The 15,176-nt window shown below is 42.9% G+C and overlaps 1 long non-coding RNA gene across 1 annotated transcript; it reads right to left on the reverse strand.

The window, feature by feature from the left end:
* Window positions 1-347: 347 nt before the first annotated feature.
* On the reverse strand, window positions 348-12,432 carry LOC139265308 (uncharacterized). Its single transcript, XR_011593523.1, has 3 exons — window positions 12,172-12,432; window positions 1,991-2,173; window positions 348-728 (listed from the first exon to the last, which is right to left on the reverse strand). It is a non-coding gene; the product is annotated as an uncharacterized lncRNA (long non-coding RNA).
* Window positions 12,433-15,176: the final 2,744 nt, after the last annotated feature.

The raw sequence follows: 15,176 nt of genomic DNA on the forward strand, positions 1-15,176 counted from the left end.
AACTTTCAAAAGGAAACATTTGCAGGGCTGTGGGAATGAATAGGGGAGTGAGGCTAATCGTATAGCTTTTTCAAAGAGCCGGCACAGGCACATTGGGCCAAATAGCCTCCTTTTGTGCAGTATGATTCTACGTGCTTGTATTGCTATCTTTGTGCAGCATTATGTAGCAGCAATTAACAGAGTAAACCAAATGCTGAGCTATATTGCCAAATAATTAGAATATAAGTAATGATGTCATCATACATAAGCTGTATAGTGAACTAGTCAGAACATAACTTGAGTACTGACCAAACCAATAGCAAATGAATGTATTTCTCCTTCAAGTTTAAACTCTTTTTATTCAGTTTTGGTTAGTGAGGCACAATAATAATATCTGAGCCCTAGAAGTGGTTCAGAAAAGGGCCCAAAACTGATCCCTAGGGAAAAACCCAGATTCTTCAACCTGAAAGAGTCAAATGAGATTGGATCTTATACAGGTATTTAAGTACTAATTGAAATAGAAAATATTAATCTGGAACAGTATTTAAAGTTAAAACATGACTGCAGGACAAAGGAACATAGATACAAACTGATAAAGCAAGATCAAGATTAATGTCAGAAAAGTCTTCTGAGTTGACACGAGGAAGTACTTCATTCAGAGTGATTAATGACTGGAATACTCTTCTGGATAAGGTAGGCAAAAACTCTGCAATTATCAGTGTTCTGATTGGAAGGGGACCCATAGGTTTCTATACACAAGGAAATTGTTTTGTTAGCATTATAGGTAGAAAATGTGTATATTTTAAAATCAAGATATTTCAGTACTCAAAGGATTAGTATAACTCACTGGAATGCATTAGTGTCACAGAATTTAGCTAAGGTTTCTTGAGGAACCAATTAAAATTTATCATGGTGCAATGCATAATGTATTTATTTAAATTTGTTTACTTTATTTCAAAATGAGAAGTTTTGAAGTCTCTCTGTTGGATGTGGCTGATACTCAAAATGATAAGGATTTATGACCTGGACCTTGGATTTTCAAACCCAGGGGCCGAAATTGCTCTCAGCGGGAAATTGACTTTGAATTAACTGGAAACTTACCAACCGGCAGGAGTCAGAGGGAAGAGCCAGAAAATTGGGCACGTTCACTCTGACACCGCCTCCCAGCGCTTTGGAGCGCTGTTTGAGGCGGTGTAGGGTCAGGTTTGCGAGGGAGCGGGGAGGTGTCCATCACCTTTTTACCAACCATGTCAGTGCAGCGGTGATGACTTAAAGGGGAGTGATGCTGCGAGGCCAACGTGGGGCCCACTGGGCCACCAGGGAGGGGTTCGACCGAGCCAGCGGCCCGGCACCCTAGAGGGGGTGCCGGTCTGCCTGTTGACGGCTCAGCCAAACTAGCGACCGCCATTGTCGGGCCAATTCAGGAGTTGGCCAACAATTAAAATAAAATGGCAGCCATAGCAGTGTGCCCTCCCCTTTAAGGATGGCCACACCGCCCAGCCACTGGCAGGCACCGCACAAAGCTGTTGGGGGCAGCAATTGGTGGCAGCCGCACTCCCACGGGGCAATTTCTCCCGCGGGGCGGTAAGGGGATCACGCACCAGGCGGGCCGGAAGCACGGGGCATGGCGGAAACCCTTTCCCACTGCCCCTGGCCTGGCGGCAATTGCGGATAGGTCGGCCCCGCCACCTGCCCCCAGGTGGAAAGGCCTTACCGCCCTATTAGAGGCGGTAACGGGCCTTAAAGAAGGGGGCAATTTCCCCCCCTAGTGCTTACAGCACAGTTCCAACTGCTGTACCCATAGCCGGTATTACTGCAGTCACCACAGGAGACGGAATTGCAGATAACTATTCCTCCATCCCTTACCTTGACATGAATATCGAGCAAAGTGACACTCAACCTGTTCCATGTGTTAAAATATGTGTCAGAAAACCAGACCACTAACCACTGTATCGCAAGGAAATTCAGCAGGAGCAGGTAGGATGCCAGATTGCTGCCCCTTAACACATACCTTGTCTGCACTTTCCATTCTCGTCCCCTATGTTGCACCTAATGCCTCATCCACAGCATTATCTACACATTGCAAAATGTCTATCTGGATGGTTGTTTGGTGCAAGTGTGTTGGTGACAATCGCTGTTGTGTTGATTTCTTTCTGTTCTGTTGGGTACAGCAGATAAATTGATTCCCCTCAATCTGTGAAGAGAGCAAAATGCTATTGAGAAAACAAGCACACTTATCAATTTCAGCATTTGTATACAATTCGCATATATGGACATGTTGATGGAACATATTTTGTAAATCACACAATATATGATTTAAAATGCTATATAAATTGTGCTTTGCACCTCAATCTAACCTCTGGGTCTAATGCCTTACAGATTTTCACAAAATTGTGTTTGAAAGTAGTATTCTCTGTCTACCACCTGCATCACTTTGTGCACCTCCACCCACTGTGTGCCACTTTGGCCTGTAAACATAATGGCAACATGCATTGAAGCAAGATCATTATCAACCACGATAATATCTTCCTGCACCACCTTGCTTTTATCATCATGGCATGTGTATTATAATTTGCATTAGCCTGATATTTTTTTTGCTACATTGATCTGAGGTACAGCTATCAATAAATAGTAAAATTTTAAAATTCATATCCATATGTCCTTAATCTCCAAATTGATGCTTTGCTCCTTCCAGGTCCGTGGAGTAGTTCACCATTGGTTATGTATCCATATGTATTGCTGAGAAAGTGATGGACTATCTCCTGAGGCCAAAAAGGCCACTCTGTTTTTCAAATCAGTCATTCAGCACAGCCTCCAAATTCTGATTATTAAGACAGGCGTTCTGTACATTTTGTGCAGCCATTGGTAAACTCATTTTTTCTCATGATGCAACTATATTTTTAATCTTTTAAGTGACTTATTAGCTGCTTGTGAAGAGAATTAATGGCCAATTTTCTATCATTCCCATTATTTGTGTTACTTGAAATCAGCTGCAGTAAAATCAAGAGCAGCTGCCATTTTGATTGACTGTTAAACTCAGCCAATAATTTATTACTCGAGACAAAAAATTTCTAATTCTATTGCATTTATGCTCTTCCCATGTTCCATTTCTGTTTTCAATGTGGCAAAGAAATTCTAACATACAAAGAATGACCTCCTTTGTTTTTTCACAGATAATTGAAAAAGTTCATATTTTCTTTTTAAGTTTCCTTTTGATAGTGTACATCTTCCCCTTTGATAGCATAATTGAGCATAATAGCTGTGTTCACGTTACATCAACAATGTGAGCCTGACCTATATTCACTCTGTGTAAGGCTGAATTCTCACTGGATATAACTGAATTGGAGTATTCCAGGCTGAGTAGAAAGTGTAACTGGCTTACTACTGAAAACCATTGCTCAACATGCTCCCAGCCAACTCCAGTCTTAAGAGTCAACCATTTATCATTAAGCCGATTCACGTCCACAATGGTGCTCTTGTAAAGTATGAATGTAGCGCATGTCTTTATTGAACCTTAGTGATTGGCTTTGCATTCATTGGACAAACTTCTCAAATTAGATTGTCCTTTGCTCTACAATCTTATTTGCTGTACTACCCTAATAGTATCTTGGCAATGTTTCTGACGAGATTGGTTGCAACATTTCATACAGCAACGTCATGATGTATTGACTGTTAACGATTTTAACTAATTATTTCCAGATTTACAACATAAAAGCAGTTAACATAAAAGTCATCAAACATGCTCCCAAGCTTTAATGCTGATGTACACATGAGAAACCTGAAGCTGAATAACAACTGAAACGAAACTGTGTGGAAGCTTGTGAAATCCAAATGTACTGCCTCCTTCAGGTAACTAGATCACTGTAATAATGCATAATAATGTACGTTGATTTTTAACAGGTACTAAGAAACTCTACCCTTATCCGAGATATTGAAGTAGTCTAGGTGTGTCTAAGGATCAACCTTCATAAATTAATACATGTTGAATTGGCTTGAGACTAGAACCATAGTGACAGATGAAAGACGTGATCATCGACTTATTTTCATGACTATAAGCCATAAAAGAGAAGAAAGAAAATGATATGTTGAAAATGGGAAGTTGCTCCTCCATCCTGCTGCCTCACAGTATTGATGTTTACTCAAAGTTGTCATGGGTTTACCTGCAATTTTCAGTAAGGCTGTAATTCAAGTGTCCCTTTACTCTCCCCTGAAACAGAATCCAGTATTAATCAGCCTTGCATGTCACTTGGGGCTTCTGAGTCCATTTTTGTTTATGTTTTCAATGGACCAGAATTTTTTTGCCTCAAAAGGTGAGCATTGACTAAAATATACTGAATTTTAGCCTTCAGATTAGGGGGCTTTAATGTCCTTGGAGATTAACTGAGTGCTAACTCTACTTTGTTAAATGTAATTTTCTTGCCTATTTATTGCTCGTAGTGAATTATTCAAATTTATGAGTATAATGACTGGAAGTGAACCACTCAATCTATGCAAATAAGTATATTGTATACTGTTCTTACAGTAAACAGCAGATTATAATGGTAACTAGAATTATTGCTATTATGCAATGCGACTATAGTATCCACTGAACATCAGAATAAGCTTGCAACCACATGTTTATGGCTAATGAACATTATACATTATATGTTAGAGACTTTTTCATATTATTGACATACTTACTAATGAAGTACTGCAGAATTTTATGACCAGGCATGAAGGGAAAAATTAGTCAGAATCTGGGAGGGTGAGGAAAAAGTGGCTTTTTTTTGGCCCAGTAAGATTTTTCTGGGTGGTACATCATCCTTTTGCTCCATTGATATCCTTTTTTTAATACGTCATCATATGCTTTCAGCAGTTAAGACACATTTTGATGACTCAGAATTAAATATTCTAGTGAAAGAAGGGGCCTGGGTGGTATAATGCCTTTTCATCTCTGGGACCGAGGTTTCAATCCAGCCCAGGCTGATGAGACATTATTCCCCTTTGGCTGTAAAACTACCTGTTCCATAATTTATGTGTGGCATATCACACTCGATATGTAGTTAATCAACTCCAACACTGGCTGTTACTTCTGGATTTTTGGATTGGTGCTCATTCAAAGCAGCAGCGTGTTTTAAAGCGAGGTTTTCTTTTTGGGGTAAAAGTATGTTTAACTTGCATGTTCCTATAGTACACTATCCAAGCCACTGGGGTAGAAATTGGACCCCGTTGTGCTCATTTTATGGGTGTAAAATGGACGCAACGAGGCCCAATTTCAGAGACAACATCCCGCGCCCAAAGGATGTCCGAAAGACTTTCAGGCATTTTTTCAGGCGAACCTGTGTCCATCTAAAACAGATGTTCAATCCCTTATATATGTAAATGAAGAGCCTAAGTCCTGTTTCAAGCCTCCTCGCAAAGTGGAACAGGAGCCGAGCCTTTTCCAGATCCTTCATCAGCCGCGGCTGCCTAAGCAGCGGCCACCATCAAAAGGTTAGTTTACAAAAAATCATTTTTAATGTTCCTTTCGAACCTGGAGGAGCAGGAGTGCTCACCCAACTCCACAGTATCACGATTTCCCCTGCCCCCCACCATGTTGCCGCTCCACACACCTTCAAGAGACTTACCTTCAGGCTGCTGCCGGCGAGGCAAGTGGCCAGAAATTTTTAACATTGGGCGAGCTGCCTGTGGAGGTACTGACAGCCAAATAAAGTTAATGAGGCTCAAGACCCAATTTTGGGCTGGGCTTGGGTCTAAGTTTGGGTATACTGCTCATTTCTAGCCTGAAAATGTGCTTAAAGCAATTTCCACCCCACTGTGCCATTCCTGAACTCAGTAATGTGTGGTAGTGCATCTTTAAAATTGCTGGTTCCCTTCGTACGCTTCCATCCAGAATGTGCACAAGTGGATGTCGGTTCGCACTACAGCCTTTGATTTGATTTGATTTGATTTGCAGTTGGAACAGTTGCCAGTCTCATGTCAAACTTGTCTTTGTACAATATTGGATGTCATCCTGCTGAGGCCAGATCAATGTGCCACTTTAGTGGCAGAGCGATGTGGGCCCAGTAATCAAAAATTGACACATGAAAAAATTCACTTTAAGGAAATTAAGTTCCTCAAGATGCTTTGGTTGCTACTGGGAGTGGTATAGTAAGGCAATATCTCCTGTTGTACTACAAGCCCTCTCAGATGACACGCTAGTGGCGAGACAGCCCAGGTGCTTGACTGCCACTTTTGTCAAAGTTGGCCATGAATGATGCATAGACTTCCAGATGGAAGGGCTATCAGTCATGAAGTCCTGTTTTTACTCTACACCGTAAGAAATCACAAAGATTTTGTTTATAAGGCTTTCTAGCTCCAAAGATGCAATCTTTCTAAAAGACAAATTAACAGAATGGGCCCACTCATCAAAGAGAAACTGAATGAAGAGTTGAAAATTGACCCACTGTGGTTGGTCTCTAAAGGATTCAGTAATTTTACTGTGTGGAATCTATTGACTGCAGTTTGACTGCAGCTGAGTGGTCAGAAGGTGACTGTGTATGCAATCAGAATGCATACATTTGTTCTACCAGGTTGTTCCACGGGACACTTGTGAATAAGTACAAAGTAAACCAACTTGGTTGACAACAAACTTAGTAATATTTTGAAAACCACCGTGTTTAACAGCAGAGTAAAATGCAACCATTTCATTCAGCAATGGTGTCGCTTGCAGATCTGTCAGGTGGTTGTGGGAATGGTTGTTTAATGTCATCCATTGCATGTTGAATTGTTAATTTGAGTTAACTTACCCTTTTGTTTGTTGATGAGAAAAAATTAACCAAAGAAAGGAAAAATAGGAAACAGTGCTCCAGCTTGTACCCTCAGTGTGTTATCTCTCCTGAGACTAAGGAGTTCAACAATTGCTAATATACTTCTGCTTCTATCTTCTTGGTGAATACTTTTGTAATCATCATTGTAACAACCAGTGCTGTCTTGGAGTTGCAGGTATCATAGTTGTGACTTTTGCACCTACCATGATGAATATTTTTTTCAAGGAATAGACCAATCTGTAGTTATTCAGACTGGAAATAAATTGCGCATTTATAAAGTAATGCAAAATGACCTGCATTGAGCCACTTTGGTTTCTTGGTTTGGTTTTGCACTGTATGATTAACGGTAGAGCCAGTAAAGATGTCAGGACTCAAAGTCACCTCGACAGAGGAAGCAAAAATAATGCTTCTTTGACTGAGTTTTTTGTCGCCCAAAATTTTATATGTCGAAATAACTCGGTCAAAGAAGTGCCTTTTAAGGAGGGTCTTAAAGAAAGGGAAGGAGGTAGTGAGGTTAAGGGAAGGAATTCTATAGCATAGTATCTGTGACTGAAAGCATAGCTGACAGTGGTGGAAGAAATGATGGTGATCAAGGGTCTGGAATCAAAGAAACAAGGAGTCATAGGGAGGGACTGCATCATTGATGGAGGCTACAGAGATAGGGAGGTGCACAGCCATGGATAGATTTAAACACAAGGATGAAAATTTTAATTTTGATGTGTTTGGGATCTGGGAGCCTATATAGATCAGTGAGGGCAGGATTTCATGCAGGGCAGGATACAAGCTGTCGAGATTTGGATGAGTTGAAGTTTATGGAGGTGGTGAATAGTTGAGTCTGGAGGGGACAAAGGCACGGACGAGGGTTTCAGTGGCTAATACCTGCTCTTAAATATGCGTAAATGCCACAGCAACTTTAGGCAGATGTGCGATTAAACGCTGAAATTGAAAAGTTGCTGTCCGAGTTGCGCCACTCCGCCGTTAGCTTTGCGAAAACGGTAAATCTCACTGTCTGCATCACCGTTGAAATGCATTGAGCAGCGTGAAGGTCTTGCACGGCAGATACAACGTTTTCATTGTTGTAGTTTAAAACATTTTTTTTAATGTTTTTATTTATTTTTTCTTTCTGTCTCTTTTTACTCTCTCTCTTAATCCAATATTTCTTTCCCTCTCTCTCTTTCTCTTTCTGTATCTGATTTGACATTGAGTTCTTTCACTCTAATTTACACTTCTTTCTCCATCCTTGCACTGTTAAATTCACAATCCTTCAATCTGATTGGTTAGGGAGTTAACAGTTGCTTGCCCTGTTCACTTAGATCCCAGATGCCCTGTGGAGGGCTCAGTGCCATTTCCATCTCACACTTTCAGCAACTTGCCATGCAAAATATCATGGAGATTAAACAAGCAAGGGCATGTCTAACTAATAGTGGGCATCATTCATTGACTGATTACAGCAACCTTTGGATCAATATCTTGTTGTTTGGCTCAGCATCCATTTTATTTGCAGTTCTTCTTCTTTAAAAGCACTATATAAATGCAAGTTGTAACTGTCGTCCTAATGCATCATCAGTGTTCCTGTTATTGCTTCTGTTTAATGTGGAACTCGCTACCACATGGGAGATAAGATAAGCTTTTTATTTTCATGTGGAGTCAGAAGGAGCAGGTCTTGACAGATCGCACGATTCCAGAAGAAAAGGCCCTCCGTGGGCTACTTGCCTATCTTCTGCCCAGCAAATGCCCATGAAATTCTTACACCTGATAAAAGCAGGTGCAAGGTGCAAGGCCTGCTTTTATCAACGTGTCTTTTAAAGGACAGAAATATAATTTTTTTTCAATAATTTAAACATTTAAAAACCTGTGAAATAAGGTTAGTTTATTTTTATACCCTTTAAAATATGTAAAGTTATTATTCAAAAAAATTAAAATGTTGTTTTAAATAATTAATTAAATTCCATTTTGATTTATTTTAAATATGTGATAGTTTTTTAAATTTATTTTAAGTGTTTGTGTGTTTTTGAGTTATTCCCATTCATACTTATAGTGATTCCATACATACGGAACTTACCACACGTATGAATGGGAATACCCCTACTTTAATTGGTTAGGCTGGCCCATGTGACCCCAGGGACACTTATGAAACGCCTGCGCCCCTGGAATACGTGGGCCTGTACGCAGGCCTTCGCATAGAGGCCCAGGACCACAAGTCTCCGGACCTCCCGGACCACCAGGTAAATTTGTAGATATTTTTCAGGTCAGAGGCATCTGTGCGCAGGAAGCCTCTGACTGCAATTTATGGGCCATTAATTTAAAATTGCATTTATCAGACTTTAGTAGTTTACTATTTACATAAGTATTTATAATTATACACCATCTTTCCCAAATGGCTGCATACACACCAAACGTTAGCCCTGATTTTAACTTCTGGTAAGCGGGGACAGGGGTGAGCACGAAAGCCCTCCGACTGTGGCAGTGAGAGGTTCAGCAAACTTAACTCCCAGGCCTCATCTGCATGGTGCCAGTCAGCTGTCTGCCTGAAAGGGACGAGAAGTGGCAGTGAGCCAGTGCAGCGGGAGCAGAAGTTTGGATAACAGGAAGCCCCCGGCCAGCAACAAAGGGAGGCTAACCGGAAAGACGGTCAGTCGGGGGAAAGGGGTTTCATGAGGGTCTTGCAGGAGGGAAAGTGGGGAGAGGCTGGGCAAGGGAGGCCTAAACTTTCCTTGTGGGGCTTGGAGGAGCACTCCTGCTCCCCCAGACTCCACATAAAAATAAAAAAGCTTGTCTTAAATGAGCTCTTCTGGTCCCGGATCATCATCTCGCTGTACACACGTGGCGGGAAAGCAACTGAGGCATCACTGCTCAGGCCACAGTTAAAATTGTAGTCAGGGGTCAATGGAACCCAATCTGCACATTTATGAAAGGACCTTGCCGACTTCAGACAGGTGCCAATGCTCAGAAGAGCAGGTTCAATTTGAAGGTGGTGACATCCATGCGGGATGTGGGTGAGTAAATGAGTCTGCTGATTTTAATAGAAACATAGAAACATAGAAAATAGGTGCAGGAGTAGGCCATTCGGCCCTTCGAGCCTGCACCGCCATTCAATGAGTTCATGGCTGAACATGCAACCTCAGTACCCCATTCCTGCTTTCTCGCCATACCCCTTGATCCCCTTAGTAGTAAGGATCCATCCATTCATTTACCACTAGACAGGTAGGATTAAAATGATTTCAATGGGTTTTTCAATTCAAAATGTCCTACCATCAAAATTGTGTACTGCCTTTCAGAACATAGTGTACATACTAATTTAGGCCCAGTCACTGAAAGGAGTGTGTCCTATCCACATGTAATGTCCCTATCTTCTCTCCGGGTCCGGATCCTGATGTCATTCAACTTTTTATACGTGGCTGCACCTCTGCATATTGCCATCAAAAGACAAATTCACAAAGTAAAAATATGGGGGTTGAAATTGCCCCTTATTGTGCCACCCATTAGTGCCCCCGAAACACTTTTCGCCCGGGCGGGGCAGGGATGGTGAAGTGCTACCAGCTCCTGGGAAATTGCCCGGGAGTTAGCGGAGGTGCTGTCACGGCAGCACCACACCCCAGGGCCCCCAAGGCTGGTGTGAGTGGGTGTCAGCACCAGCCTTGCGGATCATGAAGCGGGCCAACATCCGCTCACAGGGCGGTTGCTAGAGGGGAAGTCGCTAGCGCCATCTTGGCGGTTTTGCCGACTCTCCGGTCGGCTCCAATACTTGTACTCTAGTGTGTTCCAGGCCGTCATCGTGTAGCCCGGCACTCCAGTTTGGGTCTGGGTGGGTGAGGGGCTGCAGTCCTGGTACCACGCTGCCCTAGTGGAGGCCATGCAGTGTGCACAGCAGCCCACCCCTTCAAGCAAAGGGGAGGGGCGTTGAAATGTGTCAGCACTACCCGGAGTATCCGTGTAGTGCTGCCGATCATGCCCCATTAGTGCCGCTGGACCCGCCCCTACAGGAAGTGGAGTGCTTGAGATTGCACTTCACTTCCTCTGAGGGGCGGTAAGGCCAAGTTAGCGGCCGGAGTGAGACTTCCGCACCAGGCACAGGAAGTACCGCCCCAAGCAGGTTATTGCCTCCAATTTAAACCCCCATAGTTCCTATAATTTCTGTGGGTGATTACCAGATAATTCACACTATCTCTGAACTATTTTGAATCATTTGGGGTGTCACTTCACCTGTGTCATTAGTTGGTGGGCTCAAGCCCCATTCCAAAGACTTGAGTGCATCATTTACGTTGACATTTCATGCAGTACTGAGAGAATACTACACTGCCATACAAGTCATCTTGCAGGTAAGACGTTAAACGGAGGCCCCATCTGCCCTCTCCAGTGGACCTAAAAGTTTCCATAGTACTGTTCAAAAATGAGCAGGAGAGTTCTCTGTGTCCTGGAAAATATTTATTCCTCATCCAACAGCAGTAAAACAGATGATCAAGTCATTTATTTCATTGATGTTTGTGGGACCTTGCAGTGCGCGAATTGGCTGCCATATTTCCCAACATTACAATGGTGACTACGCCTCAAAACTACTTCATTGGCTATGAAGCGCCTTGGGATGTGAAAGTGCTGTATAAATGCAAGTTCTGCCCTTTGTTAGAAAGCTGCTTCGAGATGGTTAATTCCACAGACTGAGCTCCAAATTATGCTTTTCTTGTATGATTCTAATGCCATGTGTGTCCCATGTGAGCAGTTCTGGGGGCCGAAATTCAGGGTTCCAGAGACCCGTTAATGCCCATTTGCAGCAGCCATTCCTAAAAATTGAATGGCTGCCACTTTGGGGTCAACAGGCTGACCCGACCTAAATTCAGGTCGGGGATTTTTCAGCCTGGACCCCATCCCGCTCAAATAGTTGCACCGCCAATTTAAAGGAATACATAAATAATTACTAAGCATTTTCAGCTGAATCCCTCGATCCCCCGCCACGCGGTGCCCCCGGCACGTTTCTCTGCCGGTGCACCATCTCTGCACTGAGCGCGGCCTGGCAGCACAGCTGCCCTTAAAGTGGCGGGCCCACTGCCATGGCTGCAATGGAAGAATTTTTGCCGGATGACTTGCCGATCAGCCGGCAAAATACTGGTCCTGGGTTCGGCCGGACCACCAGCGGGTGCCAGGCCACTGGTCTGGCCGAAAACCTCCCTGGTGGCCCAGTGGCCAAAGTTTAAAAAACGATCCAATCTCTCCCCTTTAACGGAGGGGAGAGAGCGTGGTGACGCACACATGCTGTGATATCACCACATTGATTGACAGCAGCGGACGACCCAACTGACCCCTTTTTCAGCCAGTCAGCGTGGCTTTGAGTCTAAGGGCCACCCCCATTGTGATTCATTTCCTGCAGGACTTTGAAAAAATTCAAAGTCCTGAAAATAGATCTACTCACCACACCAAGAGCTCTAGCGATGACTACCAGTTAAAAACTCATAGGTGCGCCAGCTTTCTGGTGCATTTGAATTTCGGCCACTTGGTGTTTTGACCCGTTACTTTCAAGTGGAATTAATTTTCCTCTGTTTTAACTTGCAAAAATGACCAATTCGAAAAATTCAAACAAAACCTAAATCAAAAAGCAAAATTGTGTGGTAGTTAGCGGAGGCACAAACACGGTACTGCCGGAGAAGCCGTGTAACGCTGCTGATCCCTTCTGAGTAGCGCCCCGAATACTGCCCCAACAGGAAGTGGAGCATGCGACATTGCGCTCTACTTCCTGTGAAGGGTGGTAACCCTAATTTCACGGCTGGAGCGAGACTTCGGCACCAGGCGCAGGATATCTCCACCCCCCCCCCCCCCAGCCCCCCCAACTGGGTTATCGCCCCCAATCGGCGCTCCCCCATTGTTTCTATTCTGTATTAAAGAGAAAGAGATCAGTGTTTAAGTGACACAGAAACCCATAAACCCTTTTTTCTAATATTTATTGTATTCTAATTTCTACTGACCCAATAACACCAGTGGATTTTTGGGTCTTCCTTGATTAAAGGCAGCTTTTGGCATCCTTTCTATTGTAGCTACAGGTGTAAGATGCCAGATTGTACCTTTTCTTGACTTGCGTAGAATGGTTGTGCACTGTAGCTGAAGTCATCAATATGATAGTGGTAGTGAGTGAGTTCATTAGTATTTTCCACTCATCAGTTTGGAAATTGTTTTTTTTTTGAAGCCTGACAGCAGGCTTTCCACAAGAACTGAATTTTCAAAGTGGATTTGCTTCTGACAGCATTTGTTTCTGTGCAGAGCAGCTTGCTCCCTTGGGACTCATTCAACTCCATTTGAAGCATGAAGCAGCAAGGCCCAATTCGAAAGATGTTTTATGGAGCAAACTGGGACACTTTGATCCTAGCTCAGGTGACCAGTGCTCCACCTAACAGGATACCTGGCAGGTATATCCTTCAGCCCAGTTCAGCCTCAGGGGAGGTGTCTGACTGACCTCAAAGCCCAACCTAGGCACCTGATACCTGAAGGAGGGTCTTTGAGTGGGCAGGCAGGACTGGCATCGCTTTTTATCAGCCTGTCAGTCTGCCTTTTAGTGCTGAAGACAGAGCATACAGGAAGAAACCTCCTGGAGCGATTGGTGTCTAACCGAGGTTTATTGTCTGAAAAGAGAGGGCAAGAAGCCAGCGCATCTTAACTGGCATTGTCTTTGAGTTTGTGCTTTATGTTATACTAACTCCCCTGGAACCACAAAACGTGCTGGCCTGTTTGAAAACTGTTATCTTACCTGTAAAACAGTATGAAAACACTAACAGAAAATGCACAAATGAATCTGTGTCAGGCAAGTTTGGAGAATTACATAAAAAATGAAGTTCAATTTAATTCAAGAATTAACCTCTTATCAGTGGGACATAAAACTGTTGAATCAGTTGAACTTGAGTATTTTTTTTTAAATTGCTAAATTGAATTAACCCCGCCATTTCCTATGACTTTATATTCAAGTAGATTATCGATACAGTTTGTAGTGTATGCACCTGTTTAGACAGCCTGAATTCAAAGCAATTCCCAGGATTCAACCGTCGGGAGCACTCTGCTGGATTTGTGTTTGCTCCTGCGAATGATCGGCTTATGTGAATTTTAAAGTTAACTTGCTACAATTTTACCCCACGCTTAATTATAAGATTGACATTTTGTGGCTTAACCCATTCCAATTTCTACTTCCCATTAAATTCGCACCCCTCCCCCAAAAAATGCAAAGTTATACCCCATAAAACTCGATAATAAAGTTTAAAATAATGTGCAGGGGAAAATTTCTTCTCATAAATGTTGCTTCAAATGAATGGCCTATCGCTGTTCGTATGTAAAACTCAATGGAAACATTAGATACAGCACCTGTTTCTTTTCCTGTTGCCAATCACATAAATATACTGAAAATCATTTCCAATCCATATTTAAAAGCAACTTGAAAATTTCCTTTAGAATGCTTTAAATGTGAATATGATCAAATTGCTAAATTTTTTTATTCAAATTGATAGGACTGCCAGTAACAATTCAAAATATACGGTTTTGGTCTTTTTTTAATACTGCTTTTGATCATTTCCACCTAAAACAAATAGAACTACATTTCTCTTCCTTCCACTGAAATTTAAAATCCATAAGCTATCACTTAAGCGACCTCTGTACTATTCCTCATCACCATCCCAAGAGCCTTGTGGACATTTGAATACTTGTTCTGTAGAGGGAATTTTATAGAGCAGGAGAGCTGAGCTATGATGAAGTTTATGATGGATAACATCTGTATCCAGCTATTGTTAAAGATTCTGAGAGCAATAATCTCCAGTCTGCCCTCACTCACTGAGTTGGGTGGGTAGTGTAATCTCCAGCCTGCCCTCACTCACTGTGTTGGGTGGGTAGTGTAATCTCCAGCTGTGCTCACTCACTGTGTTGGGTGTGTAGTGTAATCTCCAGCTGCCCTCGCTCACTGAGTTGGGTGTGTAGTGTAATCTCCAGCTGTGCTCACTCACTGAATTGGGTGGTTAGTGTAATCTCCAGCTGTGCTCACTCACTGTGTTGGGTGTGTAGTGTAATCTCCAGCTGTGCTCACTCACTGAATTGGGTGGGTAGTGTAATCTCCAGCTGTGCTCACTCACTGAATTGGGTGGGTAGTGTAATCTCCAGCTGTGCTCACTCACTGAATTGGGTGTGTAGTGTTATCTCCAGCTGTGCTCACTCACTGAGTTGGGTGTGTAGTGTAATCTCTAGCTGTGCTCACTCACTGTGTTGGGTGTGTAGTGTAATCTCTAGCTGTGCTCACTCACTGTGTTGGGTCGGTAGTGTAATCTCTAGCTGTGCTCACTCACTGTGTTGGGTCGGTAGTGTAATCTCCAGCTGTGCTCACTCACTGTGTTGGGTGTGTAGTGTAATCTCCAGCCTGCCCTCACTCACTGAATTGGGTGGGTAGTGTAA

This window comes from Pristiophorus japonicus, chromosome 6 (genome assembly GCF_044704955.1).
Source record: "Pristiophorus japonicus isolate sPriJap1 chromosome 6, sPriJap1.hap1, whole genome shotgun sequence".
In the NCBI taxonomy this organism is placed as follows: domain Eukaryota; kingdom Metazoa; phylum Chordata; class Chondrichthyes; family Pristiophoridae; genus Pristiophorus; species Pristiophorus japonicus.